At 41.9% G+C, this 15364-nt stretch overlaps 1 protein-coding gene across 3 annotated transcripts in view; it reads left to right on the top strand.

Annotated features, from left to right (window-relative positions):
- LOC137643945 (uncharacterized) overlaps window positions 1-15364 on the top strand; it is a 648304-nt gene that overhangs the window by 466558 nt on the left and 166382 nt on the right. The window lies entirely within an intron of this gene.

Here is a 15364-nt window from a genome sequence, read left to right as displayed (position 1 = left end):
GCATTCACTTGTTAATTTCTATCTCCATCGAAAAAAGAGAATATACTGTTTGTTCGTTGATTACAGAAAAGCATTCGATTTGGCTGACAGGTCGTCCTTGTGGGGAAAAGTAATCTCACATGGCATTAATGGTAATATTATGGCTGTCATATATAATATGTATAATAATGCAAAATCATGTGTAAAACAGAATCACAAAATTTCTAACTTTTTCGAATGTAACATAGGTGTAAGACAAGGTGAGAATCTTTCCCCATTACTTTTTGCCATCTACCTAAATGATTTTGAGTCTTTTCTTAGCGGGGAGTATAATGGGATGGATATGTGTTCAAGGGAAATAAATGAAAAATTAAGTAGTATGATATAAAAATGTTTTTGCGTATTTATGTTTTACTTTATGCTGATGATACTATTGTAATGGCTGAATCCCCAAAGGAATTACAAAATGCCTTAAACAAAGTAAAAGAATATTGTGATACTTGGAAACTTCAAATTAATGTTTCAAAAACTAAAGTAGTTGTATTTTCTAGAGGAAAAGTTAGAAATGTCCCGAATTTTAAATATGGTGAGGAGAGCATCGAAATTGTAGATGATTATATTTACCTTGGTACTACGTTCAATTATAATGGTAAAATGGATAAAGCTATTAATTAAGAAACAAGTCATTCAAGCACGTAGAGCATTATTTAGTATATTAATTAAATGTAAAAAACTTGAATTACCCATTGATATCAACTGTGATCTATTCGTTGCTCTAGTTGTACCAATTTTGACTTACGGTTGTGAAATATGGGGTTACCACAAACTAGATCATGTTGAAACATTTCACAAGAAGTTCATGAAAAATCAGGTCTGTGTGAACAAGCGAACAGCAAACTGCATGGTATATGGGGATCTTGGCAGATTCAAAATTGAAATATCTATTTGCAAACGGATGACTGGATTTTGGTTGAGAATTGTAAAATCAAAGGCGTCTAAATTGTCAAATGTTTTTTATCGTTTTCTTAGAATTCTTTACGAGTCGAATGAGTATAAGTCTAGTTGGATCCATAATATTAAAACTATCCTTAATTCATGTGGAATGTCAAATATATGGGAGCATCCAGAAAATTTCAATCACACGTGGATAATAAATAGCCTAGAAATGAAACTCAAAGATATAGAGAGACAACAGTGGCATGCAGAAGTAGAGAGAAATATATTGTGTAGTAATTATAAACTTTTTAAGACAGAATTTGGCCAAGAAAAGTATATTATAAATTTAGATATAGCAGAAAGAATTGCCCTTAGTAAATATAGGTGTGGTACCCACAAACTTCCTGTAGCAACTGAAAGATATTCTAGGCAGGAGAATCAGCACCCTTGCGCACTATGCAACGGCATTGAAATTGGGGATGAATACCATTATGTTTTAGTTTGTCCTGTGATTAGAGAAATAAGAGAGAGATACCTAAAGCCCTACTATTGTAGAAGACCTACCACTTTTAAATTCAGTCTGCTCCTCAATACAAGTAGTGCTAGAGAACTGAAAAGACTTGCAAAGTTTGTTAACCTTATAATGTCTTTATTTTAGATTTAATACTTTCTAGGATTTTCATTATTCTGGTATTATTTTTCAGTGTATGTACTTTCCTTTGTCAGAATACCTTTTATGTTTTAATCATTTACTTGCTAAATATATGTGTACATAAATATAGGTGTAATCTATTGGTCTCTTCTTTTTGTAGTTTTTGTGTAAAATATATATTTGTGTAATTTTGTAATTCTCATACTCCGGAAGGGGTCGATAGAATAAAATTTGCCTTTGCCTTTGCCTTTTACTTGTCGACGTTGCCGGGAAACGCCTCATTGACACAGGAACTTGCCGGTCCCCCGCCCTGCCACAATGTCCGTATCCGCTGTAATGACGCAGCCCTACGCTGTCCTTCTGCAAGAATTTCCTGACGTTTTCAAGCCCGAGCTCCGACAATCGCCGGGATCCCCCTTCAAGCACGGGATCTACCACCACATCACGACAACGACATGGAACGCATGGATGTCTGTAAGAAAGCATCGAGCCCCTGGGCATCTCCCCTACACATGGTAAAGAAGCCTGATGGGACCTGGGGACCTTGCGGCGACTACAGGCGCCTCAACCTCATCACAACGCCCGACCACTACCCTCTGCCCAACATGCAAGACCTGACGAATGCGTTGCATGGCGCGAAATACTTCACCAAGATGGACCTTCTCAAGTCTTACTTCCAGGTCCCCGTATTTCCAGAGGACATTCCGAAAACTGCCATTGTGACACCGTTTGGATCCTACACCTTCGCATACTCAACCTTCGGTTTACGCAATGCGGGGGCGACCTTCCAACGCCTAATGGATAGCATCCTGGGCGACCTACCATTCTGCGTCTGCTACGTCGACGACATCCTGATATTCTCAAGGACCAAAGAGGAACACCGGAGGCACGTCCGCGCCGTCCTCAAACGCCTACAGGAGAATGGCCTAGTTGTACGTTTCGACAAATGCACATTCGGCGCCGAAGGAGTGGACTTTCTCGGTCATCGCGTGTCCTCGAGTGGGGTAAAACCCATGACAACCAAGGTGGACGCCATCAGAAAGTTCCCGACACCTACGACCACCCACCAACTTCAGGAGTTCCTGGGGATGGTCAATTACTACATACGCTTCATCCCCAACATCACACAGACCCTGACACCCATCGACGACGTCCTGAAGAGAAAGGCGAAGAAACTTGAGTGGGGTTCCCCACAACAACACGCATTCACCCGGACAAAGGACGCCCTCGCAAACGCCACCACCCTGGCTTATTTCAACGACAAAGCCCCTCTGCGACTGACGACCGACACCAGCAACGTCGCCTGTGGGGCTGTGCTGGAACAGCTCGTCGATGGTTCTCCTCGACCATTGGCATTCTTCAGCAGAAAACTGAAACCCGCCGAAACAAGATACAGCACCTTCGATAGGGAGCTCCTTGCCGTCTACCTCGCCGTACGCTACTTCAGGCACATCCTGGAGGGCACAGCCTTCACCATCGCGACGAACCATCAACCCTCGTACATGCCTTCACAAAATCGACAGACGCATGGTCCTCCCGACAACAACGTCATCTCGTAGCAATCGCCGAATTCGGTTGCACCATAAGCTACGTTCCCGGAAAGAAAAACCCAGTCGCAGTTGCCCTTTCAAGGATTGAAATCGACACAATCCACCTGGTAATTGACTACGCCAACCTCGCATCCGAGCAGTGCACCAACCTAGAGGCACAGGATCACCTGACGGGGCCATCTGCGTTCAAGATAACTGCAATTCCCCTCGGGCCAGCAGGAGTAACTATTCTCTTCGACACCAGCACCGGCCGGCCACGTCCCTGGATTCCGGTTTCCTGCAGAAGAAAAATATTCGACATCATCCATGGACTTTCACACCCCTCGGGACGCACCACTGCTCGCCTCCTGTCTGAAAAGTTCATCTGGCCAGGGATCAAAAAGGACGCCCGGGAATGGCCGAAGACATGCATCAATTGCCAGACAAGCAAGATAAGCCATCACACCGAATTGGGGATAGGTGATTTTCCCCAACCGAAAAGACATTTCGGTCACATCCACATCGACGTCGTGGGACCTTTGGCGCCATCGGGATCTGCTCGCTACCTGCTGACAATCATCGATCGCTCCACGAGGTGGTTGGAAGCATCACCGATGACCGAACCTACGACCCAAGCATGCGCCGAAGCCCTTTTGTCAAGCTGGGTGAGCAGATTTGGCATTCCTGACGACATAACCACAGACAGAGGGCCCGCTTTCCTGTCAGAGATATGGTTCGCTCTGGCAAACCTGATGGGAACGACACTCCACAACACCATGGCATACAACCCCGCAGCAAACGGCATGGTCGAACGTACTCATCGCGCCCTCAAGGCGTCCCTGATAGTGAGCTGCACCGACGGGGACTGGAAATCACGACTTTCTTGAGTACTTCTCGGCCTTCGCACCGCCCCTCGCGCAGATGGCGAGCCATCGCCTGCTGAAAAGGTTTACGGAGAGGCGCTCGCAGTTCCCTGCGAATTCTTTCCCACATCAACCGACGACACGCAGCTGGATCATCTTAGGGACATCGCCAGAAAGTTCAGGCCATGTCTTAAAACTTACCAGGACAGAACTAAGCATTTCAAGCCGAGGAACCTGGACGGCTGCGGGTATGTTTTCGTCCGTGTCGACACTCATCGACAGCCGCTAACCAGACCCTATCGAGGCTCCTACCGAGTAATCAAGAAAACGACGAAAGCCTTCCTTCTTGACGTGCATGGCCAAGAGGACTGGGTCTCAATAGACCGCGTGAAACCGGCGTTTCTCAAAGGAAGCGACATTGCCTCCGCGGGACCTGGCAGATCCAGAGTGCCACCTCAAAACAAGGCGCCCAATGAGAAGAAAAGCCACAAGCAACGACGAGAGGTAGCGATCCATACGCCGACCGCCGACGCGCCCCTCCGTTCAAGAACAAGAGGAACCCTCCGACGCCCGAAATGATACAAAGACTAGTCTCATCAGCCCTCTACACCGCCTGATGTCTCGAGGGGGGAGTACTTGTAAGGACATCGCTCCCTCCGTCGTCCAGCATTCTCATCGAATTCTCCATTTCATTTAAATTCTCTTTTCGCCACACTGTGGCTCACTGTATATATTTATTCTGCTCCCCCAGAGCTACAATTTTATGTATTTATCATTTTACTACCTATTTCTATTGACTTGTATGTCAAGCATTTGTACGTGTGAAAAAAACACACATATTGTGGCGGTTAGTTCAAGCCAGATTGGCGCCTGCGCGAATGCTACTTTTCCGTCCGCACCTTGTATTATATTCTCGCACGTTTGAATAAACCGTCAGTTGTTGTTGGTGATAGCTCGTCTCACTGCCCTTACATTACCAAAAACCCCTTGACTTCGTCTCTAGGCATTTTTATCTATTTGGCAACTTTGTCCTTAGAGAGCACCCATGACCCCGAGGAATCTGATCCTGGAACCTTCGGGAATTAGTCAAAATGTCATACATAAAGGACCCAAGGTTGGGTCAGAGAGAGAGAGACAGACAGACATAGAGGTCGAGTTAGATTCGCAACCTTCCTCTCTCTCTCTCTCTCTCTCTCTCTCTCTCTCTCTCTCTCTCTCTCTCTCTCTCTCTCTCTCTCGCATATTTTGGAAGTGTTCAGTGCGTTCTAGTGTTTCCTCTCCTAAGTGACTGTATCCCAAAGCAATTTGTGTGTCACGCAAGACTAAAAGGTGATTTTGTTGTACAGTAATCATTGTATCAGGGTGAGTGTGGAATTGCACAATGGTTTTTGTAAACGGCCCTGTAGGGTTTTAATGTGATCTGGTCAATTATTATTAATTTAGAGTTAAACTTAAACATTATTTTTTTGTCGAGTTATTTCAAGCATTTGTATTTTCATTGCATTATTTATTTTCTAAGGTTTATTCATATATAATACTTCAATTCAAGTTATATAATTTTAGATCGTAACATTTTTGTCTTATTCTACGTTTTGTTCAGATTCAATATTTTTCGTGACTTGATTCTTATATAAATTCTTTCAAAGTTTTGTAATTTATATAGAATATACTTATTTTTGTAACAAGTGTATTATTCTATTCATCACTATTTAAGACTAGATTTCTGCTCGATTCCTGTTAAGAACCACAGTGAGAGTTAAATAAGTGTTATTAATACTTGAAGATAATTACCAACTTTAGTTTTGACTGTGCTTGAGAGTGTTTTATATATTGCTGTTTGGGAGTTAATTAACGGTTTCAGAATTTGTGTATTAATGTTTTAAAGTGTAACAGTTTTAATGTAGAAACAAACAAGGTAATTTGGAATTCGAGAAGTTAATAAGCTTGCCAGTCGTAGTATATACCATATTATATGTTTGGTTCCCAGTCACGAGCCGTAGTATAGTTTATTTTGTTAATACCCAGACTTTGAGAGTCATAATTGCATGATATATTTTGGGTGCTCAGACCTGGAATCCAGACATTATAATATATATATATATATGTATATATATATATATATATATATATATATATATATATATATATATATATATAATATATATATAACGGATTTTGAGCGAAGCGAAAAATCTATTTTTGGGTGAGATAGCCATGTTGTCCTGATGGAAGTTCCTTAAGGTAGCTTCCTAAGGGATATATGTACTACAGTGATATTCCCAGAGAATTTTACCTTTAGGTATCCAGAATTCTAACTCCTGGCACGAATATCCTTAAATTTTCTCTCAAGGATATCGCATAATATCAGAGGACGTATTCTTGACACGCCTCATAGCAATCTGCACCCCTAATAGCGTTTACGCTTCGAGGAGGTGTGGCAAAATAAAAGGGAGCCGTATCAAGGCTACCCCGTTCTCGTACTACTATTGAGAATGATAACAGCGCCATTCCCACGATGGTGAACATTCCTTGTAGCATTGAGCATTGTGTTACAGATACAGTACCATGGGGGGGGGGTGGATACTGTGAGGATCTTTTCTTTTAGAAGAGATGGGTGGGTCCATTAGGACGACATGGCTATCTCACCCAAAAATAGATTTTTCGCTTCGCTCAAAATCAGTTTTTTGGGCTCAAGCCATGTCCTCCTGATGGAAGCATACCAGAGCATTAGTGTATCTGTGGATTTTCATCAGTGCCTTAACCTTATAGCAACCTTTTCTATGGTCATGGGGACCAATTGAGACAAGTAACGTCACCGTTATTCGTCACCATCACTAATCATAAACAATATTAGTGCTTCCTGCCTCCTACAGGGAAGAGTCATCTAGACAGTAGAAAAGGGGTCTCGAGGTTAACATATATTGTATGACCAAACATAAGTATACACTGAATATACAAATAGTCTCATATTTGTATATTTTGCTAAAATAACATCAGTGTCTCTTATATCTATTATTTGATGCATACAAATATATATGAGGGATACTTACTTTGGTAAGTTGAAGAACTCTGGCATGTATACATACAATTGTCTGGCGAAAGTGGACGCACTACATTCTAATAGACATTTATTCCTAATAAATGACTAAAAGAGATGTTTAGTCAAACGAATGTAGTATGACAATGGGATTATACCTGTAACGAGTACAGAGACTATATTTCTTTCTTGAAGGAAGAAATGATGAGTCCCACTCTCAGACTGAAGAAAAATTATAAAACAATTTCTCTTCCTAATTCCTGTACTGGTTACTTCTATCTGCACTGTGTACTTCGTACACCGGCACTAATGCTATCTGTATAATTCCACACCTGGGATTTTGAACAGAGCTAGTGTTATAATGGTAACACTTAATCAAAAGAAGTCACACCTATGAAGGATGACCTCTTCTCCCTTTAATTGACAGTCCCAGTCAATTAGCTGTTCATCGTAGAATTTAGACGGCAGGTTAAATAATCTCTCTGGCGTCACCACATATTGCTTCAGATCATGGACTTGTCTAGCATAGTGTTTGAGAACACTCTGGATGATTCTCATCCGTTACATGTGCGAGGACATGTGAGGTCCCAAACCATTAATTGTTTACCACAGTAATTAGGGGGCAGGTTTTAATACACTACCTGCCGCCACTACGAAGTGTTTCAGTTCATGCACTTGTTTTGCATAGTGTTTGTAAAACACTTTGGATGATTTCCATCCAGTGTATGAACGAAGGCGCTCAAAGTCCATATACTGAAAGAAGTTCAGTGATGAAGCAATCTTTCTCGGATCATGACCTGCGGGAGTACTGTCCGGATCCGCTCTACGAATAAAGTAGGTGAGCTTCGCCCTTAGTTGTTTTAGGGATAAATTTGATCCAGAAGTTTCTCCATTAAAGAGCTGTCCTCCCCTGAAGTCTGAAGTTCTACGAAGACAGACCTTTAGACACTCTACAGGACATGGAGAGACATCTTCCTTTAGAGGGCAGATTCTCCAGGGACCCCACCTCTTAGTGGGCAGCACGTTTTTAGCGAGAAAGGATGGATCAGGAAAGAGATTCAGTTCTCCCACTTCCGTGAACTGAATGTGACCCTCATCTCTGGATAGGGCCACTATTTCACTAACTCTAGCCCCAGAGGCTATAGCAAACAGTAAAATAACCTTTTGGGTTAGATCCTTAAAAGAATAATCTTCATTGTTCACAGATGAGGCATAATGTAAGACCTTGTCCAAAGACCAAGAGATGGGCTTTGGTGATACTGCGGGCGTAGCACATGCCTTCGGAATCTTATTAAAGATTTCATTCGCCAGATCCACTTGAAAGGCATATAGGAGAGGCCTAGACAAGGCTGAATTGCACGTATTTATCGTATTGGCCGCCAGATCTTGGCTATGAAGGTGGACAAAGAAGGACAGACAGCAGTTCATTGAAATTTCTTTCGGTCCTTTTGCTTTGACAAACGCAACCCACTTTTTCCAGGAAGACTCATATTGTCTTCTAGTTGACTTGGCCTTGTATTCTTCTAAGAATTCTATATTGCCTTCTGAGATCCCAAACCTTTTTCTAACCGCTAGAGCGAGAAAATCATGAAATGAAGGGTTTGGGTTCTCTGTGATGAAACGAAAGCAGTTAATTTCTGAACCTTCGGAAATATACCTATGATCAGAGCTAGGACCAGCCTCATCTAGTCTATCAGCCCCACTAGAGGATCTTCATATGGGGCTATATAGCGAGGTAGTTTCTTGAAGACGCTCGTGATGAAGAGGTCGAATTGCAGTTCCGGGACTTGTTCCCATTTGGGAGGGAATATGTCTGCGTCCATGGACCATTCCAACTCTTTCGGCTTGGATTGAAATAGAGTATCCACCGTCACATTGTGGATCAGTTGTAAATGAACTGCTGGTAGGTGCCATCCCTTTAAGAGAGGGATGGGTAACTTCACCAAGACTGTATGAGATGTTCGATTGTGACGTCTTATTATCACTTCGGTGTCCCAGATCAGTCGTAGGGAGTCTGATCTGTGTGGAGGGGGCTTCCCCACTCATGAAAGGACCAGCAGAGTCTTGGGACTTTCGTGCTTTAATTTTTGTTGTTAGAGAAGCGATTAATGAGAGACTGATCTCAGTCTTTTTTTTATCTCTTCAAGCGTTTGATGCGTGTTTTCTCCAGGCTCTTAACGCATCTTTCAGGTGTGCTCTTAGCACCAGGTCTGTCACTATTGCGAACTGGGGAAAGTTGGCATTATAGAAATCTGACTGATTACCTGAGTCTCTTGACAGACCTCACGAGCTCCTTTTATATTCCCAAGGGAAAGGAGAGTTGATGTTGATGTAACTGAGGGCTTTGATGGTTTTTTTAACCAACGAAACTCCTGAGCTGGAGAAAGTCGAGACTTCTAGAAGCTTATCTTGCATCCGTGATGTCCCGGGAACCGGGTCATCTCTTTGAATGCACATTGGCCATACACTTCGGGTGCTGCCCACTCCAGCCTCTCGATCAGGTATATTAATACCTGAACTATTTCTAGGCTTGACTTTGACGTGACTAAGTTCGTCAATCCTATGAAGATACTTAGGACTGTGAGTCCGACGCGTATCTTTCCTAGGATGAATGTTACTCTCTGTAACATGAATTCTAGATAGCTCTATAGCTCTCAGGTATACTCCTCCAGGAGGGTTTTGAACTGTAGGAGAAGGTAAGGAAACGATGGTAGGGACATTTCTGTTTCCCATCAATGCCTCATCTTGAATAGGTTTTGGACTGAAGGATCGAAGGTCCTGCGATCCTGAGGGAATGTTCCTCCTAGCCTAAGTGTCTTTATGCTTCGATTAGTCAGTAGGCTTAGACTTTTGACCAACTGCCTGTAGCATCGTGGTCACTGGAATAGTGGGATGTTGTTGAGCAGCCCGGATATTTCCAGCATTTTCGATCTTCTTTTTAGGTTGGGGACCCACAACCACGGAAGATTTTCTCTTTGAAGGAATGTCCCATTTTTGGAGAAGACATGTTCTCCATGGTGGCGTTCTTAATTACTTCCTTAATGACCTCGTGTGGGAAGAGGTCTTTACCCCAGATGTTGGAAGATATTAGCTTCCTTGTTTCGTGTTTCACTGTTGCAGCAGCGAACACAAACTCTCTACATGCTCTCCTGGCCTTCATAAAGGCGTAAAGGTCCTTCACCAAGGTAGCCATATGCATTTTGGCTATGACCATGAGCATGTCTGGGGTATTTTCGTAGGTTGAACACAACTCTATGTAGTTTTGTAGAGAAAGGGATGTCGCAAATCTCTCCTTTGACTCATGTTCATTATACAAGAGCAACTCAGACAATTTAGGGAGACATACCTTGAATTGTCGACTTGCGACATCCTTGTCTAATTTTCCTACTGAAAATGTCAAATGGACTTCCTTCCAATCCTTTTCCTGTCCGGGAAAAGCTGGTGACAAAGGCTTGCACTCATCGAGTGTGGGACATGGCTTACCCGCCTCTACCGCTTTGGCAACAGAAGTAAATACCTTCCCCATAAAGGGGAATGAGAGTGAAGTAGGAGCAAGAAAGGAAGGGTGTCTGTTATTCAGTGAGAATACCTTCGACTCTGAATAACCCGCCTTTTTTAGACTACCTGAAAGGATAGTCTGTGCCTTATCATGTTCGAGAATCATGACCTCCTTTGGTTCTGTTCCTTTTCTTGACTTTGGTTCGTACTTCAGTCGAACCCAACAATTAGGGAAAGCATCAAAGCTTGGCCAAAATTGAATTTTGTCCAAAGGAACAGCACCTATTTTCTCTGAGACGTAGAGATTGCCATTTGAAATCGGCATCTGCTCCGCAAACCTCCAGGGATTGGTTATGGAGCATGTTGGAAGGTCTTGATTCATGGGTCGTTTGACTGAACCCTGGGAAGCAACAAGAGAAGCTTTACGAGGCTCTATCTTGCGTTTTACTTCCTGCTTTTCATTTTGTGTACGAAAGCTCTCTATTTAATTCTTCAGCTGGATACATAATTGTACCACATTATCCAATAGAGGGGTAGAAGACAAAGATGTCGACATCGATGGCTCTATAGCTGGCATAGGCGGAGGAAATTCCGACACAACATTTTTCTCTTCTACCCTGGGGCACTTCTTGCCCTCAATCCCAAAGGTTTTCTGGCCGTCAGGGGATGTAGTTGGCTCCTGAGGCACTACCATTTCCTCACTTGCTTCCGGAAATAGTAGCTTACGCATCCTATCATTAGGTAGGAAAAGTCACGGAGAGATCTTTTGAAAGCCTCTCACCCAGTTGCGTAGTTTATATTGAGCTGTATCCCTAGTCTCCGTAGACTTGGGATTTTCAAAACCTTCAGACATTAATGTCCGACATATATTGCAAACCTGTGGGTTCCAATAATGAAGGGATCTGGAAATAATATTGCAGGGGGCATGAAACCTGCAAGTATTATGACCGTAAAAATACTTACTCTTGGCCTTGCAGAGGACTGCAGCACAAGGTATCTGGTGTTCCTCCTGTAAAGAAAGGAAAACCAAATGAGTATACAATGGATTATCTCAATGACAATCAACATGTAAATGTCCTTTACAATAGAGTAACTTAGGATAGTAAGCTATAAAGGGATAGTAGAAGATACATACTTGTGTACCCCTGTGAGCAAATGCTGTTACCTCCCCTCAGTATTAACTACATGGAGATTTCTCTATTGAGTAACTCCAAGTAGAAGGGCTCTTACCCTTAGGGGTAGAGAAGTATCAAATCACTGTCCCAAAATAATGTCAATACTCTGGGGTCAGGATGACTGATTCTCGATCAGAATATTGAAGAAAACTATTCATTCAATATATGAGCGGTACCAGCGGAATGCTCGTACAAGGGTACCCAAGGTATGTCAGAAAATACTACTGCATAATGGTACTGTAGATTTCTAATTGCAGTAAGTCTATATTGCAATTTCCTGGCTACTGTACATCATGTAATGTAGTCTAGTCATTATGCTGCCTTCATAGTAGCATATGACAGTACGGTCCATCTAGCATGAAGCCAGCTGGACTAAAAAAATAAAGACATATATTTGTATATCCCACTCTGCCTATTTGCTGTAGTCTTCCTACTATATTAAAATATAGAGGTTCCTGATCAGAGAGACTCAAGGATAAAGGCTCTACCCTTTAAGGGTTAGGAGTGTATTACTCTTGCCTTGAAGTGTTTAATATTGTAGGGTAATCCTAATACTGATTCTAATCAGGATATTGAAGAAATCATATTCATTCAATATAGGATTGGGCTCAGCAAATGCCTGTGTTGGATATCCAAATATATTGGAAATAACTACTAGTATAAAATATATAGTAGTTTTCTGTCTGCAGTATAATCTATACTGCAGATATACTGGCTACCTGTATAATATATACAGTAGTTCAGCCGGCATGTTGCCAGCATAGCTAGGTCTTGCCGACATACCCGGCATGCTAGCTAGAGACAGAGAGAGAGAGATAGCATGGAAAAAAGGGCTACTCCTTACTGTGAATGTATACAGTAATTAAGGATGTAAAAGTCTAATTTGACTGCCTTTCTCCAGAAAGAAGGTTCTAATAGAAGGGGAGAATGTACCATTCAGGCTTCCATGCAGCTACAGTACTATTGCCGGCAAGGTACCGCCGATACACTGCCGGCTGGCAAGCCTCCAGCAGTACCAGTACAGTCGGCGTGCTGCCAACTGAGTCAGCAATATCTTTGCCGGCCTGGCCGGCAGTACCCCGGCAACAGAACCTGTAGCAGCAGTCCAAGGGAGGACTGAAGAACCTTGGGGACAGAAGGGACTTCCCACTCACGGCCATCATGGCCTCCGGCAGCCGCCAGCTACCGGCAGCCATCTTGGCCGAACTGCCGGCTGGGCCGGCAGTTGCCGACAGTCTCCAGTTGTCGGCAGCCATCTTGGCTGCCGGCAGTCATCAGCTAACGGCAGGGACCATAGCAGCCGGCAGATGATGTGGTTGGCGGCAGTATGCCCTGCCGTTAGCCAAAGTCATGGCTAGAGAGGAAGTCTGGCTGGCTCCGGCAGCCTACCGGCAATGGTAAAGTTGCAAGATGCCGGCCTAAAGAAAGACAATGGCTCAGCCATCAAAATTGGACAGAGGGGTAGGGAACAGGGTCCTGTAACGAGTGTGAAAGGAACTGGCAAAATTGTCAGTCCTACCACCTGTTAAAAGAAACTCTGTTTCAGTATCGGCAGAATCCCAGGAGACAGGAGAGACTCAGTTCTCCATCCCAGAGATTGCCGACACAGTTAAGGGGATGGCGGCACTGCCGCCTCCTCTCAACAAAGAAGAAACCGAGTTCCAGTGCCACGTTATCCTAGGCTAAAGAATATCACTCTTCAGCCCAGAGTACTGTGGCACAGGACTAGTCTTTTAGTCGCAAGGAGAAGATGGTATCCTACCATAACTTCGAGTGCGGCCAATGAGGGCTAACCTCCATTGCTGGCCACCTAGCCGGCAGGGGAATGATGGTATCCTACAACCCAATCGCCCTGCTGGCAGGTCGCCGACATAAGACTAAATACTCTGAGATTCCGACTAAATCCCAAAACCTGCTGGTATACCACAACCAACAGTTAAGGGAAGAGGCAGGACAAACCCTAAGTTAGCCATATCTGAATAAAATTCAAGGCACGGCTATTAGGGTTGTAGCCTGAGGCTACACTCAGAGGGAAAGAGATTACCCTAAAATATCCGAAGAGACGTGTAATGTTTCATAACATTTTAGGAGGTATCAGTCTCCACTGAATGAAAACAATACACGAGGGTAACCGGGAAATATCTGAACATATAGTAAAACGTCTAGGTTAGGTTACTTAGTCTAGACGAGAGCTCGGTTACCTAAATCACCGAAACTTTAATTATACGATCGACAGAGAAAAAGGAAAAAATTATGCACATTATCAAATCTTTACAAGAATAATTGCCTAAATAGCTAAATAATTAGAATAATTAGATAAGGCTATTTAAAACTGGAAGTCGTTCTGCTATCTAAATAACACATGCCTAACAAACGACGGCACCCATGGCGCCTCCAGTAACTGGCCTAGCTCTCAGGCACAATAAAATACTCTAATTTCATTGTGAAACGGGAGCTAAAATATACTCATAGTAAAGACCCGATACTCAACTTTCCAGAGGTGGAAGAAGATGGAGAAAGCATAATTATAATCCTGTATAACGATCGAAAAGTTAGATCACCAGGGAATACCACCGAGCGAAATCGCTACAAAAAAAAAGGAATGGCCGCCATCGTGGGAATGGCACTGTTATCATTCTCAATAGTAGTACGAGAACGGGGTAGCCTTGATAAGGCTCCCTTTTATTTTGCCACACCTCCTCGAAGCGTAATCGCTATTAGGGGTGCAGATTGCTATGAGGCGTGTCAAGAATACGTCCTCTGTTATTATGCGATATCCTTGAGAGAAAATTTAAGGATATTCGCGCCAGGAGTTAGAATTCTGGATACCTAAAGGGAAAATTCTCTGGGAATATCACTGTAGTACATATATCCCTTAGGAAGCTACCTTAAGGAACTTCCATCAGGACGACATATATATATATATATATATATATATATATATATATATATATATATATATATAAATACTGATATAAACATTTACATCTATGTACAAATGTATATATATATATATATATATATATATATATATATATATATATATATATATATATATATGTATGTATGTGTATATATACGTATGTATATATTGTATATATGCATATATATATACATATATACATATATATATATATATATATATATATATATATATATATATATATATATATATATATATATTTATATATAAATACTGATATAAACATTTACATCTACGTACAAATGTGCATGTATATATATATATATATATATATATATATATATATATATATATATATATATATATATATATATATATACATACATACATACATACAAACATACATACATACATACATACATACTTACATACATACATACATACAACAAGAACAAGAACGATGAATACAGCAATTACAGGTCCACTGCAGGAAAAATGCCTCAGACTGGATAAATAATTGAATTGAATAATTAAATTCGTAATCAACATCTTGGTCAAGAAACTCTGATTTCATAGAAATGACTATGGTACAGTAATTATCTCGATAAAAAAAATGTTATCACTAAAATTCAGTTGTATATTAAAGGATTGCGACTAAAGTTAATATTTTTGATAATTTCAAATTAGATTAAAGTCCATTTCAATGTATCAGTTTTAAAGAAATTCAAATTGATCTAGAGAATTTAATGTTGGTTAAGAAGGTTGGGAGACC

This window comes from Palaemon carinicauda, chromosome 7 (assembly GCF_036898095.1).
Source record: "Palaemon carinicauda isolate YSFRI2023 chromosome 7, ASM3689809v2, whole genome shotgun sequence".
Lineage (NCBI taxonomy): Eukaryota > Metazoa > Arthropoda > Malacostraca > Decapoda > Palaemonidae > Palaemon > Palaemon carinicauda.
Note: the sequence above shows the minus strand (reverse complement) of the source record. Positions and strands in the feature narration are given on the sequence as shown.